Source organism: Hakea prostrata, chromosome 1, assembly GCF_041222555.1.
Source record: "Hakea prostrata isolate BN-2017 chromosome 1, UWA_Hpros_2, whole genome shotgun sequence".
In the NCBI taxonomy this organism is placed as follows: domain Eukaryota; kingdom Viridiplantae; phylum Streptophyta; class Magnoliopsida; order Proteales; family Proteaceae; genus Hakea; species Hakea prostrata.
In genome coordinates this window covers 8433711-8459114 of record NC_142600.1, presented here as the reverse complement: position 1 = coordinate 8459114, position 25404 = coordinate 8433711, and the positions used below count along the sequence as shown (strand labels likewise).

The 25404-nt window shown below is 40.8% G+C and overlaps 1 non-coding gene across 1 annotated transcript; it reads left to right on the top strand.

The window, feature by feature from the left end:
- Window positions 1-257: 257 nt before the first annotated feature.
- LOC149027197 (small nucleolar RNA R71) lies at window positions 258-364 on the top strand. Its single transcript, XR_016171395.1, has one exon. It is a non-coding gene; the product is annotated as a small nucleolar RNA R71 (small nucleolar RNA).
- The last annotated feature ends 25040 nt before the right edge of the window (window positions 365-25404 follow it).

Here is a 25404-nt window from a genome sequence, read left to right as displayed (position 1 = left end):
TTAGCACACTAGTGAGGGATGAAACTTGTGCGATTAAGCTGTCACCGCATCCAACTCATAAATTCCAGCCACCCTCTTACTTGCAGCAGCCTCTTTCAGCTGGCCATTGGTAGTTGTTGTTGGCCATCCTCTCCAAAATTTCATAAGCCTCATTGTAAGACTTTGCCAATATAGCCCCATTGGCTGATGCATCCACTATGGATCGAGTTTGTCCACTTAAACCATTGTAGAAAGTCTCCATCTGAATCCAATGAGGAATGCCATGATGAGGACATTTACGCAAGAGCTCTTTAAACCTCTCCCATGTCTCATATAAAGACTCACTATCCAACTGTTGAAAACCAGTTATGTCATTTCTGAGCTTGGCATTCTTTGTTGGAGGGAAGTACTTCATCAAGAACTTTTCTACCAAGTCATTCCATGTGGCTACTGATTGTGGAGGTAAGGAGTTCAACCATGCTCTTGCTCTATCCCGCAATGAGTAAGGGAATAGCTTCAATCTCAAAGCTTCTTCAGTCGCTCCCGGTATCTTGAAAGAGTCACTTACTTCCATGAAGAGTCTAAGATGGAGATGAGGATCTTCTGTTGACAGCCCACTGAATTATCCCACAATTTGAAGCATTTGGAACATCACCGGCTTAAGTTCAAAATGGAAGGCTTGAATATCTGGCCGTACTATGCTTGGATTCAGCTCATGCAACATGGGGACAGCATATGCTCTGATGGCTCTATCTCTATCATCACCCTCAGCTGCCATATTATTCTCATTATTATTCAATCCATTTCTCACTGCTTCAGCCATTGTTGGAACTGCTGCTAGGCCTCGTTGCTCCCTTCTTCTAGCTCAAAATGTTCTTTCTATTTCGATGTCAAAGAGTGCCAACTCTTGATCAGGCAGCATGTTCATACAAGGGTAAAAGCACCTGAGAATAAAAGGAAACTAATATCAAAGTAAAGAAATTTCAGTAGATAACTAAAACTTACTTCTACACTAATTATTAAAGACAAAAATTCCCCAGCAACGGCGCCAAAAACTTGTTGCTTGTATCTCAAGATATCACGCAAGTATACGTATCGCAATCAAGTAATAAATGATAAGTATCGATCCCACGGAGAATTATATCCTTAACTTTCAATGTAAAAGTAAAATTGATTTAAATGAAATTAACAAGGTTGATTGGTGATTGTCTAACTAATTAACCAAATGACAGGTAAAGAAAACTAAGGAACTAAAATGTAGATTTGAGCAATGGAAGAAACTTAATGAGTGACAAGTGTGTTAGGAATCAAGTTTCTCTTCCCCTGAATTTTATAACATAAATACTAAAGCAATACTACAACCCCAAGGTAAATCAAGAACTTGGAATGAATGGCAATATGGTATTTTCCAATACACATAAGCTAGCATCCTAAATCAACATCTGCATATTCCTATGAAGAATTGAATTAAGAATGCAATTTAAACCCAATCCAATCAATGGTAATGTGAGGTAATTGGGTATTCCTACCCAACCTACTAATTAACACAACCTAATTAAAGATGATGCTAACTCACACAATTCAACAAACACCTAGACTTCATTAATTTTTCAATTAATGAAATCATAACATTCATTCAAGAAAGATCATTCAAGAACTGAAATTAGTCAATATAACATGCTGAATTCATTAACAATAAAGTGGATTGCAATAAAACTAAAGAACACATGATTAGTTAGATATCAAAATTCAGGTTTAGGTACTATTATCATCCCAACACAGCTAAGATTTAGCCCATAACAGAATTCAAATGCATAAAACCAAGTATAGTTGACATGAGACTAGAAAGTAAGAAGATAGAGTTATAAAAACAAGAAGAAACTAAGGCTTCAATGCTTCCACATGAGCTCCAGCTTTCTTCTCCAGCAAATCAGCAACTCCAGCAGCTCCTTGCTTCCACAAGAGCTCCAGCCTTAGTTCTATCTTCCCTCCTCACAGCCGAGTCTCTATTCCCAACCTTAGCCGAATGTCTCTCCTGTGAAACCCAGCCCTAACCTTGACCCGGAAACCTTGTTATTTGTAGGTCCGATGACCCGAAGTAAAGTAAGAAGTCAGCTTTGGGCCATCCCAGTAGAGGACTTGGTGTCTGGCTTTGAATCCATGAAGGTTGATGATGAGGTTCTATTTATGGAAACAGAATCCTGATGAAGATCTAATTAGTTGATGGACTTGGAGTGCTCTCTATCTTGGTTTGAAGGCATTTCTACCTACTAGGTAAGTCACTTGACTTGTGTGCAAAACCCCTTTAGGATTGGATTTGATCTGGACCTTCAATTCCCTGTTTTGGCCTTGCTGTCAGCATTGGTCGACCGATTGGTCGCCAGTGGGCCAGTCGACCAATCCACTCGACCAATGGGTGCTGTCTTTGGCAATTAGGTTGATTCTTGCTCTATTTAAGTCTAACCTCGAGTCCACTTCGTATTTGCTGCCTCCAAACCCTCTGGAACGAACCAAAGACCTCTGCAAGTCATCTCTCTTGCATCCTTGGAGTTTTCTTGGCGGATCTTCGTCGGAACTCTTCTTTTTGCATCAAAAGGTATGTCTACTCTCTCTTCTTCTCCTCCATCTTTGTTTTTCTTTCCTTTTTGAGTTGAGATAGTGGAAGAGATGCTGCATTCTCTGTTGCAAACATCTCTGAACATGTTCTCATGATCATCCTAAGGATTTAAGGCTAGAACAATGATCTTAACCATGATCATTGCAAGCTTTTGAAGGATTCATGATCAAACCATGATTTAATCTCTGTTAATCTTCTAATCTGAATTCTGATCTCTTTGGATCTTCTTATATTGATCATGTTAGTGGTTAATGGTTGTGTTTTCTTTCCATGATCCATAATCCATAGAATTCTAGTTGTTCTCTTCTACCTTACTATGTGTTCTTCATGATGCATGATAGTACATATATGGTAGGTTTTATTTCCTTATTTAGATTTATGCTTCTAAGCCTTATTCCATGAAGACCTATGCATGTTTTCATGTTTTCATTACCAAAAGCAATGATCCATCCTCCTATAGTTCTTGTCCTTGTTTTCTATTTCAAAATTTATCAAGATCCATGTTTGATTTATTTATGGTAACTTTTTGTTTCCTAATTTGGATCTTGATACCTTGATTTGATTAGTGTTTTGAGGTCCCCTTTATGTTAGAATACTACTGATATAGTCTACCCCTTGATTAGTACCCTTTTGAACCACCAAATTCGGATTTCATATCTTAAAACTCTGATTTTATAAGCTATCGTCTCGCATTGGTCGACTGATTGGTCGATTGGACCACTCGACCAATCCACTCGACCAATGAGTACAAGCAACTCCAGAATTGGTCTGTTTCGGATATTTTGATATATGTTCTGCTAGGGATCTTTCCTAATATGTTGTATATACTTGTTTAGGACCTTCTTCTCAAGTTTGCCAAGATCTTACTTGATTTCTTAGGATTCTTTGCGAGTTATAAAAGGTAAGGATGGTTATTTCCTTAATTACATAGATAGCATGAATCTAGTTTCTATATTTGAATATCATTAATATGTTTCCTAAATTAGATTCTTACAATGATATACTACTGTTGCATAACTTTGATTACAGTAGCATTACTTATTCATATTGAATTGATTCATGTATGATTTACTTACCAATGTTATACAAGTGATTGTAAATATTGATTTCTTTCCATATATGGAGTTACCATATATGTGATGATATGAATTGATGCATGTGTATGCTTACGTATGGTTTGGAAAGGAGAGGTGTCCTTTTGACACTTCTGTCCTTGGACTACTACGGGAATATTATGGGATATTTCCGGAGATGCCCTCCGGACACCTTCCTAAACTCGTTGGATGACATATATAGGATTGTCTAGTAGTGTTTGGCTAGGATGTCCTGTTATGTCGGACCCTAATCGGAGGGGTATTGAGACCGAACGACCCGTGGTAGCAATGGGGATTCATGGGCGCTCAAGACCGGTAACCAACCCGTGAGAGGACAGGAATCACATTGTGGGGGCCATTTATTGGTAGGGTTGCATATGGTTAGACTTGGGCTCACGGGCGCTTAAGACCGGTAACCAACCCGTGAGAGGACGTGAGAGCTTCCCGTTTACCATATGTGGATAACCAATAGGGTTGATGAGTCCGTAGTCCGAGTTGGTCGGTGCCATAGGATACGCCGACTCTAGTGTGAAGGATACCGGAAAGGATCGTCGGGGACGAGGAATGGAAGTATCTCGGATCGACTTGATGTAACCAAGTAGAAGACTTGCATTTGGCTAGGTTTTACCCCGACATGCGCCAAGATACTTATACCAAATGGTTGTGAGAGAGTGTGTTGACTTAACCCCCCGCCAAGGTTTGTCCTGAGGGATGAAGGACCCATTACCAATCGGCTGCCCGAGATATCGGTTAAATGGTCTGGAGGGAATCCAAGATATCTTAAATGGTTGAGGATGTGAGTGGACTTTCCTAAAGAAGTACGGTGCTATGACTTAAAGCATGTCCGCCAATAGAGACCAGCATACATAGAGTTAGATTCATTCATTCATTGTTTGTCTCATATCATATTGCATTTATGATTGTTCGGAATCCTGCCATTTATGTTATTATGGATTTTAATCGCCTTACCGAGTTTCTTTGAAACGCATTCCTTTATTGTACAATGTTGTTAGACTATCCTGCAGTACCGAGTACTATGACGGTCCCCATGAGGAAGCGCAAGGCGAAGAGACATATCTCCAGGAAGGTGATTGCGGTTACCACAATTACTCCGAAGATCCCACGGGTGGTTATGCTCCATACGATGCTTAGTCCGACCATTGAGTGGAAGCGTCCTTGTGCTATTTATGAGATCTACACCTACAAGGATGTCGTCTACAAAGTGGAGAATAATTTAGTTACCCAATGTACTTGCTACCGGGATTAGCTTTTATCTAGTTTATTCTTTAGAGCTACTTTTCCAGTTGGATGTAAAGTGGGATTTTTGCTTCACTTTACTTATCTCGTTTGATACTCGATTATGTCTATTATTCCGATTCGTTTATGATTCATTCTTTCATTATTGGATCTATGATTTATCTTCCGCACTCTTGTTATGATTGTTCATGATTATGTTATTGTTTATGTGGGAGGTTGATCACTCGATACCTGATCTTCGGGCTGTGGATCACACTCTCGGGTATGCCGGATAGGGTACCGGGCCGGGAGGGCGTGGATGATTGGGATCGAGCCCAAGGTTCGAGGAGATCCTAACCACAAAAGACAACAACTGAACATTCCTAAGTCATTGATCTGAAATGACTCTTCTACTCTTAGAAGTGAATAATAGAACACAGAATTAGAAACTTGAACTTTGAGGCATAACAGAACATTTTCGAATAACATACCATAATTATACTTGAACAAATGTCACTAATGCAAGGAAAAGAAAAGTGCATAACATACAATAATTAAAGAGAAACAAAATGAACTTCATTAATTTCAAAAGTTTTTACAATGATTACATCTGAAATGCATAAATGGAAAATCCTAAGGTACGGTCTATCTAGGTGATCTACTCGATCTCTATATGCTCGAACTCCTCTCGCTAGCTGAGTCACCCGATGCTCTATCCGTCCTGTCGAGACTCCATCCTCTCGTACATCTGCTCCTGTCCGACCTCCATCCTCTCTAGCATGGAAGTCATCGATCTCATCTGTGCACCAAGATCCGAAGTCTCCGGAACCGCATGCGAAGGGCCGCCGCCTCGAAGTGTGATGAAGGAAACTCGTGATGCACGGGCTCAGCCTCGCGCATATCTGCATCATCTCCGGCCTGATCATCACTATCGGGACCGATATCCTCTCCTCCATCCTCCGATCCCCGATCCTCATCCTCTCGATTCATCATCATCCTCACCCTCCGGACCAGGAGATCTCTCTAAGCGATGTAGTCTCATCTCGACGAATGGTCCGAGTCCCAATGGGGTATCCCCGGATCTAGTGTCCATCGGTGTATCCTCGAAACTCACCCCGAAATGCCCGAAGATCAAAGTCGAAGCCTCCCATAGCAAAGGTTCCGCATGCTAGGCCGCAGAACTAAGTCCAAGCATGACCTGCTGAATGATGTAGGAGAGATCGATCTCGAAGCCCATGTAGATGCGGTAAATGACCAAGGCCTCCATCACCGTGACCCGATGGTGATGTCCGGCTTTCGGCATGATGTTTCGGCCGACTATGCGACCGATAATACGTGCAGAACCCGTCATCCGTCCGCTAGTCCACGGTGTGAAGCATCGGCGGCTATCCCATAGCGTAGAGCATATCTCGCGAAGCTCGTACGGCATCAGATGGCTGTCCAGATCTGCCCCTGCAGGTATCCACACACACTGCTTGTGGATAGTAAGGGACCTGCAAGATCTCGGCCGGTGTCCGGGTAGAGAAGCGAATCCGAGTCCGAAGGACCCTACTCCCGAGGACAAGTCCGAGTGGATGTCCCCGGCCTCTAGCCTCCTCTCGTGTAAGTAAGGTTGCTTGAAGAACAACCTCACTAGCTCCGGGTATACCGGCAAATCCTCGGTGAAGAGGTGAGTCCACTGTAAAGTGTAGAACCTCTGCCGGATCCTAAAGGCTCTGAGCTGGCGTAAGTGAAGTAGACGCCCCATCTCGATGTTACAATAGCTGAAGTAGGCCTCGTACAGAAACTCGGCCTGAGGTGTGTCAAATAGGTCCGGTCTCCTAACCTCCTCTCTAGGTTCGAAAGGAACCTGACCTCTGCCCCTAAGAGCACCTACGATGCGACCTCGACCTCTACCTCCACCTCGTCCTCCCCTCTGCATGATGTATCTGTGGAAGAGACAAGAGACATTTCCAATTAGTGCTATTTCAAGATTTGAGCCAAAAGGGTATTTTCGTAATTTTTCGGAAAATTTCAAATTTGGGGGAAATTTGATTTGAACATACTAGCATGTGCACAATACTTGGAATTTCATGTCTATGAAGTTGTTTTGATGAAAATCGATCGAAAACATGGATTAAAGCGAAAAATTCAGCAAGAAGGAAATTTGGGGATTTTGCAATTTAGGTCAAAATTGGATTTTTGAAAAGTTGAAATTGGTTAAATCAAATTGTATGGACCTATCTACAATGTCATCTTGAGCATGTAGCATTTGATCTAGTGCGAAAATTTCAAGCGGTTTGAGAGAAAACGAAATTTTTCTAAAGATATCGATTTCGGTATAAAACTTTGCGAGATGAGCACCAAATGTGTTAAAACTTGTTGTCTATGCATGTCATTGTGTTTAAAACCTAGGGAATATGTTTCTAAGCATTCCTAAGCATGATTTCTAGCATTGGATACAAGTAAAGCATGGTTTTATTGAAATGCAAGCATGAGAAGATGAAAATGGAAGAAAGAATGAGAGATTTACCTTGTTTGTGAAGATGGTGTGTTGTGGTGTTGTTGTTGAAGCACTAAATCACCTCAAGAACACTTGTGGGAACTCTTGGATATTTTCCCTAGAGCTCTCTCACCTTTGGAAGAAGTTAGAATGAGGTTGGAATGTGGAAATGAGGCTTATAATGCGAATTTTCGCATTCTGTCTTCATTGGTCGACTGATTGGTCGACTGGGTCACTTGACCAATCACTCGACCAATGGTCACAGTGACCTCATTTGCTGTTGAATTTTTGGAAAATGTGATTTTTGCCTTATGGAATATTGTTTGATGACTATATGGATATATTTGAGCATAATTTAAGTTTTCAAATCATTTGGTCAAGTGGATTTTTGATGATTTTAAGTAAAGAGTGGAAGCAAGTTGTTGATGATGTTCTTGGATATCTTGCTTATGATTTGGAAACCAAGGTGACACACTAGGTGGGAAAAGTTAAAGAAGAGAAGGGAGTTTCACCTTGGGGAGCTCCGGTCTTGTTCGTCAAGAAGAAAGACGGTAGTATGCGCTTGTGCATCGACTACCGTGAGTTGAATAAGTTGACTATCAAGAATAGATATCCGCTGCCCAGGAATCGATGATCTCTTCGATCAGTTGAAGGGTGCAGTTGTGTTCTCGAAGATTGACTTAAGGTCCGGATATCACCAATTGAAAGTGAAGTCTAGTGATATCTTCAAGACAGCTTTCCGAACGCGGTATGGTCACTACGAGTTTAGAGTCATGCCCTTCGGATTGACCAATGCTCTGCGGTGTTCATGGACCTCATGAACCGAGTATTTCATGATGTGCTTGATAAGTTTGTGATTGTTTTCATTGATGACATCTTGATATATTCGAAGAGCGAAGAAGAGCATGCGAGTCATCTAAGTTTCACTTTGCAAAGGTTGCGGGAAAGAAGTTGTTTGCTAAGTTTAGCAAGTGTGATTTCTGGCTTAAGAGAGTGGTTTTCCTTGGTCATGTAGTTTCAGCCGAAGGTATTCGTGTCGATCCTGAAAAGGTCCAAGCTGTGGCTGATTGGGAGAGACCGAAGTCAAGAACGGAAATAAGAAGTTTTCTTGGATTGGCGGGTTACTACCGAAGGTTTATTGAGAACTTTTCTCGGTTGGCTGCTCCTATGACTAAGTTGACCAGGAAAGAAGAGAAGTTTGTTTGGTCCGACGCTTTGTGAGAAGAATTTCCAAGAGTTGAAAGATAGATTGACAAGTGCCCCGGTTTTGACTATACCGATAGTTCCGGTGGTATGACAGTTTATACCGATGCGTCAAAGATTGGTTTGGGTTGTGTACTGATGCAACATGGCAAGGTCGTAGCCTATGCTTCTCGGCAATTGAAGGATTATGAGCGGAATTACCCCACTCACGATCTAGAACTTGCCGCCGTTGTCTTTGCTTTGAAGATTTGGAGACATTATCTTTACGGTGAGAAGATTGCCATTTTCACGGATCATAAGAGTTTGAAATATTTCTTTACCCAAAAGGAGTTGAACATGAGACAAAGGAGATGGTTGGAACTCGTCTCCGATTATGATTGTGATATTCGGTATCATCCTGGGAAAGCAAATGTTGTTGCTGATGCTCTTAGTAGGAAGAACCAGAAGAAGACTTTGGATTTGAATGCTTTGAGTTTACCATTGTGGTCTTCTATTGAGAGTTTTGATTTGGAAATCGTCCCCGAGATATCTGATTTTATTCTTTACGCCATGACGGCAAGATCTGGTCTTAGAGATAAGATTGTTGCTCGCAGAGTTCGATCGGGAGTTTTTGATCAAAGTTGAGAAGATTTCTTCGAATCTGAGTCGGACCCCGACTTTGGTATATCCATGGATGGTGCTTTGTTGTTTAGAGGAAGACTGTGCGTGCCTGCAAATGAAGAAGTTAAGAAAGAAATATTGAAGGAAGCACACCGATCGGTCTTTTCTGTACACCGGGAAGCACCAAGATGTACAAGGACTTGAAGGAACATTTTTGGTGGATTGGTCTAAAGGCGGATGTTGATGATTTTGTTGCCAAGTGTGAGACTTGCCAACGTGTGAAAGCCGTTCGACAACCTCCATCTGGATTACTTCAGCCTCTTCCTATTCCTAGTTGGAAGTGGGAAGATATCTCCATGGACTTTGTGACTAGCTTGCCTCGGACAAGTAAAGGCAATGACACTGTGTGGGTGATTGTTGATAGGTTGACCAAATCAGCCCATTTCATTCCTATGAAGATCACTCATACTCTCGGATAAGCTAGCAAGGCTTTATGTGGATAATGTGGTTCGTCGCATGGTGTGCCATTGAGTATTGTTTCGGATCGTGATCCTAGGTTCACCTCAAGGTTTTGGAATAGTTTGCGAGAAGGCCTTGGGAACCCAATTGAACTTGAGTACAGCTCATCATCCACGGTCGATGGACAATCCGAGCGGACAATTCGGACATTGGAAGACATGCTCGGATCTTGTGTGGTGGATATGGGTGGTAATTGGGATGAACACCTAGCTTTGGTTGAGTTTGCCTATAACAACAGTTATCAAGCAACAATAGGCATGGCTCCATTCAAGGCTTTGTATGGTAGTACTTGTAGGACACCTTTGTCTTGGGTCGAGACAAGTGAAAGAAAAGTCTTAGGTCCTGAGATGATTGAAGCTACAAGTGCTATGGTAGATATGATAAGAGAAAGGATTAAGTCCGCCTTGATCGAGACAGAAATCTTATCTTGATAAGAGAAGGACCGATTTGGAATTTCAAGTTGGAGAGAAAGTCTTTCTGAAGGTCTCACCAATGAAGGGTGTGATGAGATTCAATGTTAAGGGAAAGCTTAGCCCTCGTTACATTGGACCTTTCGAGATTTTGGAAAAGGTTGGACCTGTTGCGTATCGATTAGCATTACCTCCGTCTCTTGCTGGTGTGCACAATGTGTTCCATATTTCGATGCTCCGAAAATACATAGAGAATCCGGAACACATTTTGCAGCAAGCACTGAAGGACTTAGTGCTGATTTGACCTATGATGAAGAACCGGCCGAAATCCTGGATAGGAAGGACAAGCAGCTGCGGAATCGCGCCATTCCTTTGGTGAAGATTCGGTGGAAGAACCATACCCCCTGAAGAAGCTTCTTGGGAGAAGGAAGAAGACATGAAGGAGAAGTTTCCTTACCTCTTTGGAAGCACAGTACGCTTTCAATTTGGGGGACGAAATTTCTTTAAAGGGGGGAGAATGTGAAACCCAGCCCTAACCTTGACCCGGAAACCATGTTATTTGTAGGTCCGATGACCCGAAGTAAAGTAAGAAGTCAGCTTTGGGCCATCCCAAGAGAGGACTTGGTGTCTAGCTTTGAATCCATGAAGGTTGATGATGAGGTTCTATTTATGGAAACAGAATCCTGATGAAGATCTAATTAGTTGATGGACTTGGAGTGCTCTCTATCTTGGTTTGAAGGCATTTCTACCTACTAGGTAAGTCACTTGACTTGTGTGCAAAACCCCTTTAGGTTTGGATTTGATCTGGACCTTCAATTCCCTGTTTTGGCCTTCTTCATCTTGCATTGGTCGATCGATTGGTCGACCGGGCCGATCGACCAATCCACTCGACCAATGGGTGCTTGTCTTTGGCAATTAGGTTGATTCTTGCTCTATTTAAGTCTAACCTCGAGTCCACTTCGTATTTGCTGCCTCCAAACCCTCTCGGAACGAACCAAAGACCTCTCGCAAGTCATCTCTCTTGCATCCTTGGAGTTTTCTTGGCGGATCTTCGTCGGAACTCTTCTTTTTGCATCAAAAGGTATGTCTACTCTCTCTTCTTCTCCTCCATCTTTGTTTTTCTTTCCTTTTTGAGTTGAGACAGTAGAAGAGATGCTGCATTCTCTGTTGCAAACATCTCTCGAACATGTTCTCATGATCATCCTAAGGATTTAAGGCTAGAACAATGATCTTAACCATGATCATTGCAAGCTTTTGAAGGATTCATGATCAAACTATGATTTAATCTCTGTTAATCTTCTAATCTGAATTCCGATCTCTTTGGATCTTCTTTCATGGATCATGTTAGTGGTTAATGGTTGTGTTTTCTTTCCATGATCCATAATCCATAGAATTCTAGTTGTTCTCTTCTACCTTACTATGTGTTCTTCATGATGCATGATAATTACATATATGGTAGGTTTTATTTCCTTATTTAGATTTATGCTTCTAAGCCTTATTCCATGAAGACCTATGTATGTTTTCATGTTTTCATTACGAAAGCAATGATCCATCCTCCTATAGTTCTTGTCCTTGTTTTCTATTTCAAAATTCATCAAGATCCATGTTTGAGTTAATTATGGTAACTTTTTGTTTCCTAATTTGGATCTTGATACCTTGATTTGATTAGTGATTTGAGGTCCCCTATATGCTAGAATACTACTGATGTAGTCTACCCCTTGATTAGTACCCTTTTGAACCACCAAATTCGGATTTCATATCTTAAAACTCCGATTTTATAAGCTATCGTCTGCATTGGTCGACTGATTGGTCGATTGGACCACTCGACCAATCCACTCGACCAATGAGTACAAAGCAACTCCAGAATTGGTGCATTTCGGATGTTTTGATATATTTTCTGTTAGGGATCTTTCCTAATATGTTGTATATACTTGTTTAGGACCTTCTTCTCAAGTTTGCCAAGATCTTACTTGATTTCTTAGGATTCTTTGCGAGTTATAAAAGGTAAGGATGGTTATTTCCTTAATTACATAGATAGCATGAATCTAGTTTCTATATTTGAATATCATTGATATGTTTCCTAAATTAGATTCTTACAATGATATACTACTGTTGCATAACTTTGATTACAGTAGCGTTGCTTAATCATATTAAATTGATTCATGTATGATTTACTTACCAATTGTATACAAGTGATTGTAATTATTGATTTCTTTCCATATATGAAGTTACCATATATGTGATGATATGAATTGATGCATGTGTATGCTTACGTATGGTTTGGAAAGGAGAGGTGTCCTTTTGACACTTCTGTCCTTGGACTACTACGGGAATATTATGGGATATTTCCGGAGATGCCCTCTGGACACCTTCCTAAACTGTTGGATGACATATATAGGATTGTCTAGTAGTGTTTGGCTAGGATGTCTGTTATGTCGGACCCTAATCGGAGGGGTATTGAGACCGAACGACCCGTGGTAGCAATGGGGACTCATGGGCGCTCAAGACCGGTAACCAACCCGTGAGAGGACAGGAATCACATTGTGGGGGCCATTTATTGGTAGGGTTGCATATGGTTAGACTTGGGCTCACGGGCGCTTAAGACCGGTAACCAACCCGTGAGAGGACGTGAGAGCTTCCCGTTTACCATATGTGGATGATCAATAGGGTTGATGAGTCCGTAGTCCGAGTTGGTCGGTGCCATAGGATACGCCGACTCTAGTGTGAAGGATACCGGAAAGGATCGTCGGGGACGAGGAATGGAAGTATCTGGATCTGACTTGATGTAACTAAGTAGAAGACTTGCATTTGGCTAGGTTTTACCCCGACATGCGCCAGAGACTTATACCAAATGGTTGTGAGAGAGTGTGTTGACTTAACCCCCTGCCAAGGTTTGTCCTGGGGGATGAAGGACCCATTACCAATCGGCTGCTCAAGACCGGTGAAATGATCCGTGAGAGAATCCAAGATATCTTAAATGGTTGAGGATGTGAGTGGACTTTCCTAAAGAAGTACGGTGCTATGACTTAAAGCATGTCCGCTAATAGAGACCAGCATACATAGAGTTAGATTCATTCATTCATTGATTGTCTCATATCATATTGCATTTATGTTTGTTCGGAATCCTGCCATTTATGTTATTATGGATTTTAATCGCCTTACCGAGTTTCTTTGAAACTCATTCCTTTATTGTACAATGTTATTAGACTATCCCGCAGTAGTCTTGAGTACTATGACGGTTCCTATGAGGAAGTGCAAGGCGAAGAGACATATCTCCAGGAAGGTGATTGCGGTTACCACAATTACTCTGAAGATCCCACGGGTGGTTATGCTCCGTACGATGCTTAGTCCGACCATTGAGTGGAAGCGTCCTTGTGCTATTTATGAGATCTATACATACAAGGATGTCGTCTACAAAGTGGAGAATAATTTAGTTACCCAATGTACTTGCTACTGGGATTAGCTTTTATCTAGTTTATTCTTTAGAGCTACTTTTCCGCTGGATGTAAAGTGGGATTTTTGCTTCACTTTACTTATCTATTTGATACTCTGATTATGTCTATTATTCCGATTCGTTTATGATTCATTCTTTCATTATTGGATCTATGATTTATCTTCCGCACTCATGTTATGATTGTTCATGATTATGTTATTGTTTATGTGGGAGGTTGATCACTCGATACCTGATCTTCGGGCTGTGGATCACACTCTCGGGTATGCCAGATAGGGTACCGGCTGGGAGGGCGTGACAGGTAACCAACCCGTGAGAGGACATGAATCACATTGTGGATACTCGTGGGAGGCCATTCATTGGTAGGGTCGCATTTAGTAGACTTGGGCTCATGGGCGCTCAAGACAGGTAACCAATCTGTGAGGGGACATGAGAGCTTCCCGTTTACTACTTGTGGATGACCAATAGGATTGATGAGTCTGTAGTCCGATTGGCTGTAGCCATAGGATACGTTGACTCTAGTGTGAAGGATTCCGGAAAAGATCGCCTGGGTGAGGAATGGACATATCTGGATCTGAGTTGATGTAACCAAGTAGATGACTCGCATTTGGCTAGGCTTTACCCTAACATGAGCCAATACTTAGACAAATGGTGATGTGAGAGAGAGGTGACCTAAACCCCTGCCATGGAATGTCCAAGAGGGATGCAAGACCCAACTACCACCGGCAGAACCCAAGATACCAAGATGGTTGAGGGAGAGTGAATGACCTTCCCAAAGAAGTATGGTGCTATGACTTAAAGGATGTCTACCAATAGAGACAAACATACATAGAGTTAGACTCATACATGCATCGTCTGTCTCATATTATATTGCATCATGCTATGTTTCTGTTATCATGTTATTTATGTTGTTATGGAATAACTTGCCTTGCTGAGTTCTCTTGAACTCACTCATTTTGTACAAATATCTTTTGTTAGATTATTCTACAGGTATAGAAGACTATGAAGGTCAATATGAGATAGCACAAGCTGAAGAAGCGTACTACACACAAGGTGTTGGCAGTTATGAAGATCTCGGTGATGATCCCTCGAGTGATCATGCTTTGTACCATGATTAGCCCTACCATGGAGTGGGAGCGTCCGAGCTTAATTTCTGAAGTCTATGTTTATGAAGACGTTCTATATAAAGTAGAATAAACTCTAGCTTAGTTTGATTATTATATCTTTCTTTCCTTTGGAATCGGTTGTAATCGTCTTTTGACATTCGAACTACATTTTGATGTATTCGTGGAGTGAGATTCTGCCTCACTCTACATTTTGATTTTATATATATATATATATATATATATATATATATATATATATATATTGGTATCATTTCTGCACTCTCTGATGTTATCTCATTACTTTGCTTTGATCTATTGATTAATATTGATAACTTTGGTTTAGTTTTGTTCTTGATTATATTATTGTGAATGTGGGAAGTTGATTTCCTCGATACTGATCTTCGGGGCTGTAGATCACACACTCGGGTATGCCAGGTAGGGTACCGGCTAGGTGGATGTGACAAGTTTAGTTTGATTACTTCTTTTCTGTTCCTTTTATTTTGGGAATTGGTTGTAATCTTTCTTTTTAGTTTCTAGCTACATTCTGCTGTACCTATAGAGTGATTTTCCCACGACAATCTACATTTGATTTATTATATTGGTATCATTTTTCCGCACTCTGATTATATTGTTATTCTTATGAATACTATCTTGATCATTCTATTAATAGAGTGTAACATTGATTTAGTCTTGTTATTGATTATATTATTGTGAATGCGGGGGAATGGTTTCCTCAATACTGATCTTTGGGGTTATGGATCACACACTCGGGTATGCCAGGTAGAGCCCGGCTGGGTGGATGTGACAAACGTGACTCTGTTTCATCCTACAACGATAACCAGTCAGTGTGGAGACTTAGTGGTCCACTATTGATCATGCATTAGTGGGGTTCCATATGTTAGGGTTTGGGCTTATGCACATCTAAAGAGCGGCCGGGGGTCGTGAGGGGTCATGAGAGCATTTGCCCCAACAATATGTGGATGACCATAGGGTTAGGGAATGGAGTCCAACAACGGTAGCTAGTCCATGAGGGTTCTCATTCCTAGGTAGGGAATGATACTGAACCGAGTTGATTGGTGCCATAGGAGAAGTATCTGGACTACATGTAGTATGTCACTGTATCACCTTGCATTGGATTAGAAACCCCGACATATGCCAGTACTCATGCCAATAGTCATGGTGAGAGAGTGTTGACCTAAACCCCAGCCATGGTTGATTGACGAGGATTGAACCCCTTTACCCGAGATCCCAATAGAGGTAATCAGTCCGTGAAGGATCAGAGTGACTAGACCTATCCAAAGGAGGGCTGGTGTTCTATCTTCAAGCATGTCAACCATGCAGAGACTTGCATAGTTAGACTTATAACTACATCCATATATTTGCATATCATTCTCTACATTTGTGCTTACTTGATACACCGTCGACATGTATGTGAGGTGTTTTCCTTTATTGAGTTCGTTAGAACTCATTTCTTTTCTTTGTATATTACATTATATTATACAGATGGGTTTACTGAATCAAGAAATGTTCCATATGACTAGAGCAACTCCTGTGAAGAGAATGTGGCACCGTCAATGGGAGATGGAGATGTATGTGATGAAACCTCCTGCAGATACATGGAATGCGGTTATAGCATCCATTGACGGTAGAAGGAGACAGATCACTTGGCATTTTGAGAAGTCTTTGGAGCAAAACTAAATAGCTCCCATTATTTCTAAAACTGAAGCAAAGGCTATTGCCCAGGAGAGAGTTACCAAAATAAAACTGCTTTAGTTTAATTATTTCTTCCGCTGAACTCGATAAATTTTGAAACTTTTCAAATATGTTCATTTTGAACCGTGCAAACTGGGTTTATTACCACTTAAAATTGGCATTGGATGTTTCCAATTAGCAAATCTCCACTGAATATAATTATAAAAGAACCAACCAGAATTACAAACTTAGTGTTTGAGCAAAATCATGGCAAAGGCACTGGATGTTTCCAACTAGCAAAATCTTCCAAATTTCTGTTTACAATTGATCTATTATGTAGCCAAAATGTTTCTGCCGACTGGTGGAACTTCCTCACTTTCCTCTGAAGTTCCCACATTATGCCAAGCATCGCCGAGCATTCTTTAGTTTCCGAAGCATAAACCCATAAGCACCTCACCTGTCTGCCACGGGCAATCATTCTCTCTATATCTTCATCTGAAAAGTAAAACAAAGCAACGAGTGTTATGGCATGCATGTAATTAAGTGCATATAGATGCCAAGTTCAGATCAACCTGGAATTGACTCTAGGTACTCCAAGAGTTGTCCAATTCGTGTTGATGGCCACTTGATTGATATCTTTGTGTAGTCAATGACATTCTGGAAAGGTAATTCTAACTGATCTGATAAGATTACTGGAACACATTCCTGATTCATATGAACATTTATTAAACTCAAAACACGCCTAGCTTACAAATGTTTCCTTCATACAAAGTGATTCTCATGCTCAAGTGTGTGTGCACATTTATGCAAATTCATGTGTACAGGACAAGTGTCCTCCCATGCTTGTCTTTCTCCCCATTTCTGCGATGCTCATTTTAGACCTACTGTCGACTCCTTTAGCTTCTACAATCTAAATGAAATCACCATTCATAGTGGAGCATTCAAAGGCCTCTCTTGCACATTTTTATGCAACATTAAATGACTTTCTTGCAGCTAATCATGTATTTGAGCTATTCGTAAATTAGCACTAATTTTTTTGCTTCTTATTTCATCGTTTTAGTTTTCACTTAGTCATCCATTTTGATAACCCCATTTCAGCCACAGTAAGACAATCTTTGGTATGATTTGTGTTTTTCTGAAAAAGAAATTCATTCATGAAATCAACTGCGTCTTAAAATAAAAATAAATTGGTAACTACTAGACATAATATGTATTATAAAACGGGAAATAGATTTGGTGTCCCTACGTAAAAAATAATTTATAACATAAGTAGAGCTCCATCTATGACATTTTTTTTAATGGGAAGTCATTTTATGATGAATGAAAATGTTCAACGGAGGCCTTTGTGTCTCTAGTACAAAGGTATATGCCAAAGTTATCTAGAGCCATGGTAATCCCTTAGATCTATCTGAACAAAGGGAGGTTTTTTTCTTTTATTTTCTTTGGTGGGGGTTGGGGTGGGGAGAGGTTGGAGGGAATAAGGAATTACAGTTGTTGATAGTTAAGAGTATTGAAAGATAAGCTAAATACGAAGAATGACATAACCATGTAATGATTGAAACATTATACACAAACAGCTCCCGAATGTAGATACTTTTTTTTTATCCTAATTAAATTGAAAAACCATTATGTTGATTGCTTAACATTAAAGATTTTATGGGCCTCAAAACTACTGTGGCCCCCACCCCGGAACCAAAACAAAGGAAAAGGACACAAAAAAGGTGATGAATTCTGAAACAGCAGAGACAACACACAGCTAAAAAGGGCGAACCTCATGCCCAAGGCTTCTGAACAAGCAAGCTTGGGGGAGTACAATTTTCCGACGCAGCCTACCCAGCAGTTTTTGCTGAGAGGCTGTGTCAATATCTTGACTACAAGCAACTGTGGGCCACCAACCATTGCATTGAGGCCTGCGTCTTAGGCAGCACACAGATAAACAACAACTTATTTGTAGGTTAAAGCTCATATAATACAACCTCATAGCTAAAAGCTCTATAAGGATAAGAATTGTGTTTTGTCAAGAAGTAGTTTTGTTTATAGTTTTGTAATTCTTTATCAAAATCAAATGTTTTAATCTTTCTGATAAGTAATATCCTTTGCAACAACAATTACATTAACCATAATACATACAAGATCATCCTTTGGGTAATACTCTGAAGCAATATTCATTGCTAGCACCAGCCAAGGTGCAGCTTTGGGTAAGAATTATTCTCCCCAAAAATCAATCCCCTTATTTACATATCCACCCATTCAACATAAGGCAAGCCATTGATTTCAACTGGTTCCATCCATGATAGGCTTATTGAGTGGCTCCTCTGTTACTTTTGGAATTTCAGTTTTTCCCAAATCCTTGTGAGCTATGATGGTGCTTTTATTTTCCCAAGTCTAAACAAGCCGGTATGTGCCTGGATGCTACACAACCTCTCCGCTTATTCTGTCCAAAATTCATTAGAATTGTAGAGTTTCCAACTGGTATATCCTGTTCATCACAGATCCTACATATTTGGCAGAGCAGTCATTATCCAAATTTGTCCATCTCAACGACTTATTCTTTTCTTACTAGCTCAAATGCCCAATGGTCCAAAGATGACCATGGACCCCTCAATCAGCATCATTGAGGAAACTCAATCTTGGTGGGCTAGAAAACCACGCATCAAGTTGGAGGATAAAACTCCTCCCATCTCAACCCAACTCATTCTCAAATACCTAATTATATTTGTGCCTAACCGAAATATCTCTTAACATTTGTTTTCACGCACCACCTCATTATTGTTTGGATGGTTTTAGTTTACGCTTTTTTCTTTTGAAACTCCATAATTGGTTTCTTTTCAAGATCCAGGTGGCAATACAAACTGCAAGCCGGTGCATAGAAAAGACAATTTATGAGTGATCCATTTAAATAACCTCTCAAATAAAGAGTGTCTGTGAAATGACTTAGGATCTACAGCATTTGGCTCCCGACAGTCCATGTGATTTTGAAGCTCAAACTGTTCCTTATCCCTTTAACCTGTAGGCTTACGAATCAGATTTCTTGTGATTTACTTGTGCTGTATGTTGTGCAAGTATGCTAGCTAGCCATGTTGTTTAAGATGCTTTTTGGCTACTTCTTTTAGCTTTCACAAAACTTTTCTAAGATTCATTGCCACAATTCACTAAGTTCCCCCATTGGTTAACTCAGTTGCATGATATTACTCTGACTCTTATCTTTTTTCCCTGGAATGGCATTATATTGCAAGCAGCACCAGACCAATCCAATGAGGAAGGACCGGGGTCTCCAAATTGTTCGTTCCCCGAGCCAGACTCTCCAGTTAGATCAAAAGTGGTTGATCAGCCTAGTCCAGTTTCAGTTCTGGAGCGTCCATTTTAGGAAGATACCTTATCTGGTTCAGAGTGCTTCAGGAGGGTTAGTACTGATCTAAATGGTATAGACAAACTGACATGGATCCTTTGTATGTACATGTTATAATTCACATTGTCCTCATCTTTAAACTCTGCACCTTTTTTGCTATAGGACTTCGGATGCAGCTTCAACTTCTCAAGTTGGAGAGCTCAGATCCATATGCAGATGGAATAAAAATGCTTGTCACGTGATGAGGACACTGGGGGAAAATCTGGTGGTCATTCAGAAGAGGTGTCAAGTGATGAACATATTGGGGAAGAACTTGTTGGTCATTTAGAAGAGAAGGGTGAACATTTGGGCATATTGAGCAAGAGAAAATATCGAGACTACTTCTATGTTCTTGATTTTTTTGTCAAATCGGGGTTTCATTTTGTGGATCGCCAAATGATTTTGGAATCTTGGTACTCACTAGAATGCCCTGTGGATCCCTAAGAGACTTGAGAAAAAGTGCGGTGAACATTTGACATGGCCAAGATCAGAAAGGAAGCTGTTATTTGATAGAATAAACCATGGATTAATGGAGATTCTCCAGCCATGTTTGGACCCACACCCCTGGGTAAAGCTAGCAGTGAGAAGACTAACTACTCGGTGTGAAGAATCTCTTGTGCTCTAATTCATTAACAAAATTAAAATGAAAACAGAAGAAATTGACAAGATAGAACTGGTTTTAAATGTGCCAGTCACCCCCAACACCTCACGGTGCCCTTCAGCCTACGGCTGCCCAAAACTCACACATAACATTCGATACCTCTCCACTCAATTTCCCTTCTATTTATTATCCCTCAACTAACCCTAATACTCTCTCTCCTCCACATGGCATCATCCTAGGGCCCTAACACTACCGGCCCTCAAAATTCACCTTGTCCTCAAGGTGAAGGAAAAATTGAAGCTTAGTCTTCACATGCTTGCCACACAGCCAAGCCATCTCGGCAACATTCTCTAAAACCCAACAGCAGACCCATCTCCAACGATGCAACTGCTAGTCAAGGCCACGCATACAATATGAATCGCCATCCCGGTGACCTGATAGGTTGGTGTCTTGCCACTGCCAGTCATTGCCAAAATCATAACTACCCCAAAAACATCATCAAAACGAATCTGATGCCGAGTGGCAAAAGCTGAGAACCGTGGAACCATTGAAAAGTAAACCTTCTCAAAATCAACATTCTTCGCAAGCATTACCAAGTTGGCCCCATGATCGCCTTCCACTGCAATGGTCTAAAGAGTAAAATCTGAAGAGGACGATGAGAGAATAGCATCGATCCCAAATTCCAAAGCTTTTGGTCTAAAAGCTCCTTCTGTGAATTGTAGAGAAGTTGCCCGAGAACAATAGAGGATTGTTCTGTCAAGCATCCTGTCCCTTTGTGAAAGAAATTAACCCTATGACAAACATCGGGTCCATGTGCTTCACCGCATGAGCAACCTCCTCAATACTACCGCCCCAAACTTGCGATCAGTCCTCTATGCGAGAGCCCCAAAACAAGACTGGGGAAATAGCATCAAAGCTTGGAGCAATACACTGGGTCTTGAAACTTCTGTCGCTGGCAACGAAACCAACACCCATCGTAATGCTGCTACTCCATTCTCGCCTCATACTTGACTTCCCCCTTTTGTGGTTCGGTTAGATCCTGGTTCGGTAAGTGCTTGGTTTGGGTCTGGTTTGTTGATTGTTTAAGATTATTTAGGCCCAAATTGGAAATGAGAGGAAATGGGCTTTGGTGTAACAAAATGGGCCAGGCCCATGATAGATGTTTTAAATGGTGGGGTCCAAATATTTAAACCCATGGGTTGAAAGAGATTGGCTAGGTATGGGATAAACTAAATGGGTTGGGCTTCGGTTAATAGAGTGGACCATGTCCATAGTGTTGCTTTTAAATTGGTGGAGCCTAACCACTAAAAACTATGGGCTAAGAAAAATGGATCGGAGATTGGGCTAATGAGATAGGATGGGCTTGGGTTTAATGAAATAGGTTGGGCCCAAGGTGGGTCTTTTAAATGGGTGGTGTCCAAATACAGACCATGGGTAAAGAGAAATGGGTTGGGCGTTGATGGAATGATTTGGGCTTTGGTTCATGAGAATGGAATGGGCCCAAGGAGGTTTCTTTGGGAACCTAGCAGCCCAATCTTTGAATTTGGTTTTGCTTGGGACCTATGTTTGAGAATAAGTGTACCTGAATTTGTTTGGCCCTTAAGGTGTGGACCAAACCCACGAACCGGCTTGAATGAGCCAAACTAACCCCATAAACCCTCGAACTCCAGCGTCTTCTTCCCCATTTTCTGCAAGCAAACACCCTAGCTACCGCCTGCTGGTCTCCGCCAATCGCGCTTGGCCTTCTATGCTTCTGTTCTTTGTTGCCGTTCAATTTAATGGCGTGATTTTCTGCTGCTGCAATTTTACACTGGCAAGCATCGACATCCAAAACTCTCATTCTCTTCTTCTCTCTTCTCCAAGTATGGCATGGGACCACCGTAGTAATCGATCAATCTCTTCTGGCGATTTCACTCGGCGTTCTTTCCATCGGTTTTGCTTGGTCTCCCATTTCCAACACTCCATTAGCATCCATAATTTCTTCTTGGTTGACATCCAAAATCACACTCACCTCCATTGCGTGGCCATCGCCAAACTCGGTTGCCAGGGCTTCTCTGAAACTCACCCAATCAAACACCGGCCAAGACCTTGCGTATACCCAATCTAAATATCTAATGCGTCTCCTTCCAAGTGTTGGAGAGCTATGCCCAACCGTTGGTCATCCTCGATGTGGTGTTCCCAGCAAAACAACAGGATTTGCAGTAGCCAACTTTGCACATCCTCTTCGCCTGAAAATAGTGGCAATACCATCACTTCCCTGGGATCGAACTGCTCTGATGCCAGTCGATAAGAACCCTCTAATTCATTAACAAAATTAATACGAAAACACAAAAAATTGACAAGATAGAACTGGTTTTAATGGTGCCAGTCGATAAGAACCCTCTAATTCATAAACAAAATTAATACGAAAACACAAGAAATTGACAAGATAGAACTTGTTTTAATGGTGTCAGTCACCCCACAACACCTCACGGTGCCTTCAACCTACGGCTGCCCAAAACTCACACACATAACATTCGATACCTCTCCACTCAATTTCCCTTCTATTTATTATCCCTCAATTGAAAGGGCGGGCCTGGCGCAATGGTGGAGTCTCTCCATTGTGTGCTGGAGGTCGCGGGTTCGAATCAGCCTCTCTGCAAAGCAGGGGTAAGGCTGCCTAGAAAGTCCCTTCCCCAGACCCCACAGTGTGGGAGCTTCGGCACTGGGTACGCCCTTATTATCCCTCAACTAACCCTAATACTCTCTCTCCTCCACATGGCGTCATCCTAAGGCCCCAACGAGCTTTGGAAGTAGTTGGTGAACCAAGGACAACAAAGGAAGCAATGATGTGGCACAAAAGGTTTTGGGACAAAAATGATGTGGTTGGAATTGGGGGATGAAATTGATGTGGTGGGTAGGCAAATTGAGAAATTGTTACTTGATGAGCTGATAGAAGAGGTCGTTAACATGTAAAGGATAGCCACAATTATAATGAAGGCATCTACTAATACAAGGCAGCCTATAATGTCGTCAAAAAAGACCAGATCCTCCAATACTTTGCCTTTCATAGGGAATAGAACAAGGATCTCAATCATGAGGTCAAAGAGAGCATTCTGCAAGAACCAAAGTGGTCCCACTTTAGAGAAAAAACTATACTGGCCACCTTGCCCGTTATTTATGTGATACTATGGCTCAAGAAAAACATATGGTTTTTGTAACAAAACGAAAGCCTTTCCTGAACCTTCTAATATTTAAAAGGGGCCTGCTAATGTCATTATTCAGCAAGGATAATAGACCATGTAAGTTTGTGAGTTACCAAATTGGCAAACAATTGATCTACACTGGTTTAGGTCTCCCATACTTTCAATTTTCAAGTTTCAACCCAGAAATATTACACTGAAGGGGTCAAACATGCATCTAAGTTGTAGAAAGTTAGAAACATGTGACTAATCTTTGTTACTTATCATGGTGGTCTGCAACATCCATGTAAGTTTGTATAAAATCAACCTCTGTTTAGATCCTTATTACATAACTGCATTAGGAATAGTTGTCATGGCCTTGCATAGGGGGCCGCCTAGGAATCCTGACAGATCTGTTAGTGTCTGGGCAGTTTATACTTTGGTGTCATTAAAAGCCTTTGCCCTTATTTATGCTAAATATCATTAAGCTGAAAAAAGATTTATATAGAACTGATAAAATAAGAAAATACCCCTTTGATCAAAAAATAATAATATTAATAAGAAAATACCTCACCTATTTGAATCCAATGAAAAGTCATTAAAAGTGGGGGAAAATACAAAAAAGATGACAAATTCCCAAATCAATAATAAAAACAAGACTTCTGGTGGTAGGTGACATTTTCAACTTTCTAATATGGCGAAACATGCTAAAACCAAACCAAAAGCACTATAACCAAATTTATGTTTTGATTGTTTCTAACTTCCAAATCCTTGCTTTCAGTTCTGCTGTCTTATAGTTCTATCTTAGTTACATTATTAGGCTGGAAGTATATCAATGAGACGCGTGAACTATTTGGAACATGAACCCCACCTCACCTCAATGCAGGCAGTCCAACTAAATCGGGTCTGCATAGGTTTTTATTCTAAGTATATGGGTTTATATGGGTCATGGACTGACCATTCTTGGGTTTTCATTCATAATGGACAAAGTTCATTTGAATACAAGGACTTGATCGTGTATGAGATTGGGTACTAGTTTTCTTTCTATTTTGGATCTTTTTAGAAGGACAGACAAGATTTAAGGTCAAAATTCAGTTTCCCTTTTTTTCAGTCCAAGCTGGAGTTTCTTGTTTTCAAATTGGACATAGAGTAAGATTTTCCTTTTAGGTAGTTTTCTAGAGACTTTTCAGAGGTTAGGGTAGTTATATTCTTCATTTATGATTGCATTGAGAAGTTTAGTATGTGGTGTCTAAATAACAAGGCTACTTAAGTCTTCCGTTTAAAAAAGAGGTTCACCCTTGCCCTTCTACATAAAGCAATTCTCTTTGATAACAAAACTTGCTGTTTGCATATTTTCAATGTGGATTCACTGATTGTATTGGAGGTGAACTCTGATATTTGACTGGATTCCCAATGGCAAGTCTTAAGCATTGGAAAGGAATTTTCTATGGCCAACTGGGTGGATTTAAACCATAAGGGGGTCTTAGCTACTCTGTTTTCCCTCTGTCTGTCCTCTAAGTTCTGTTCAAGTACTGCTAGTCCTATACATTAGTCCTCATTAACCAGCAACAGGCTAAAATTTTCCTGCTTAAGGTTCACTGTGTGAATGTTCTGTTTTCATCTTATGTTTCTCATACATGCATTTTTCCTATTATTCTCTCTATGCCATTGTTATTATCTACTGCAGCCCATTACAAGCTCTACCACACCACAATAAAACCCTCAGTTTTCATAGAGATTATGATCACTTAACGGTCCTAATAAAACAGAGACTCAGATAGCATTTCAGCACTAAGCCTTAGCCTGAGAGTTATCGATTTCTCCCAATTCCTATACCTATCCTGTTTCCATTATGTTTCAATTCC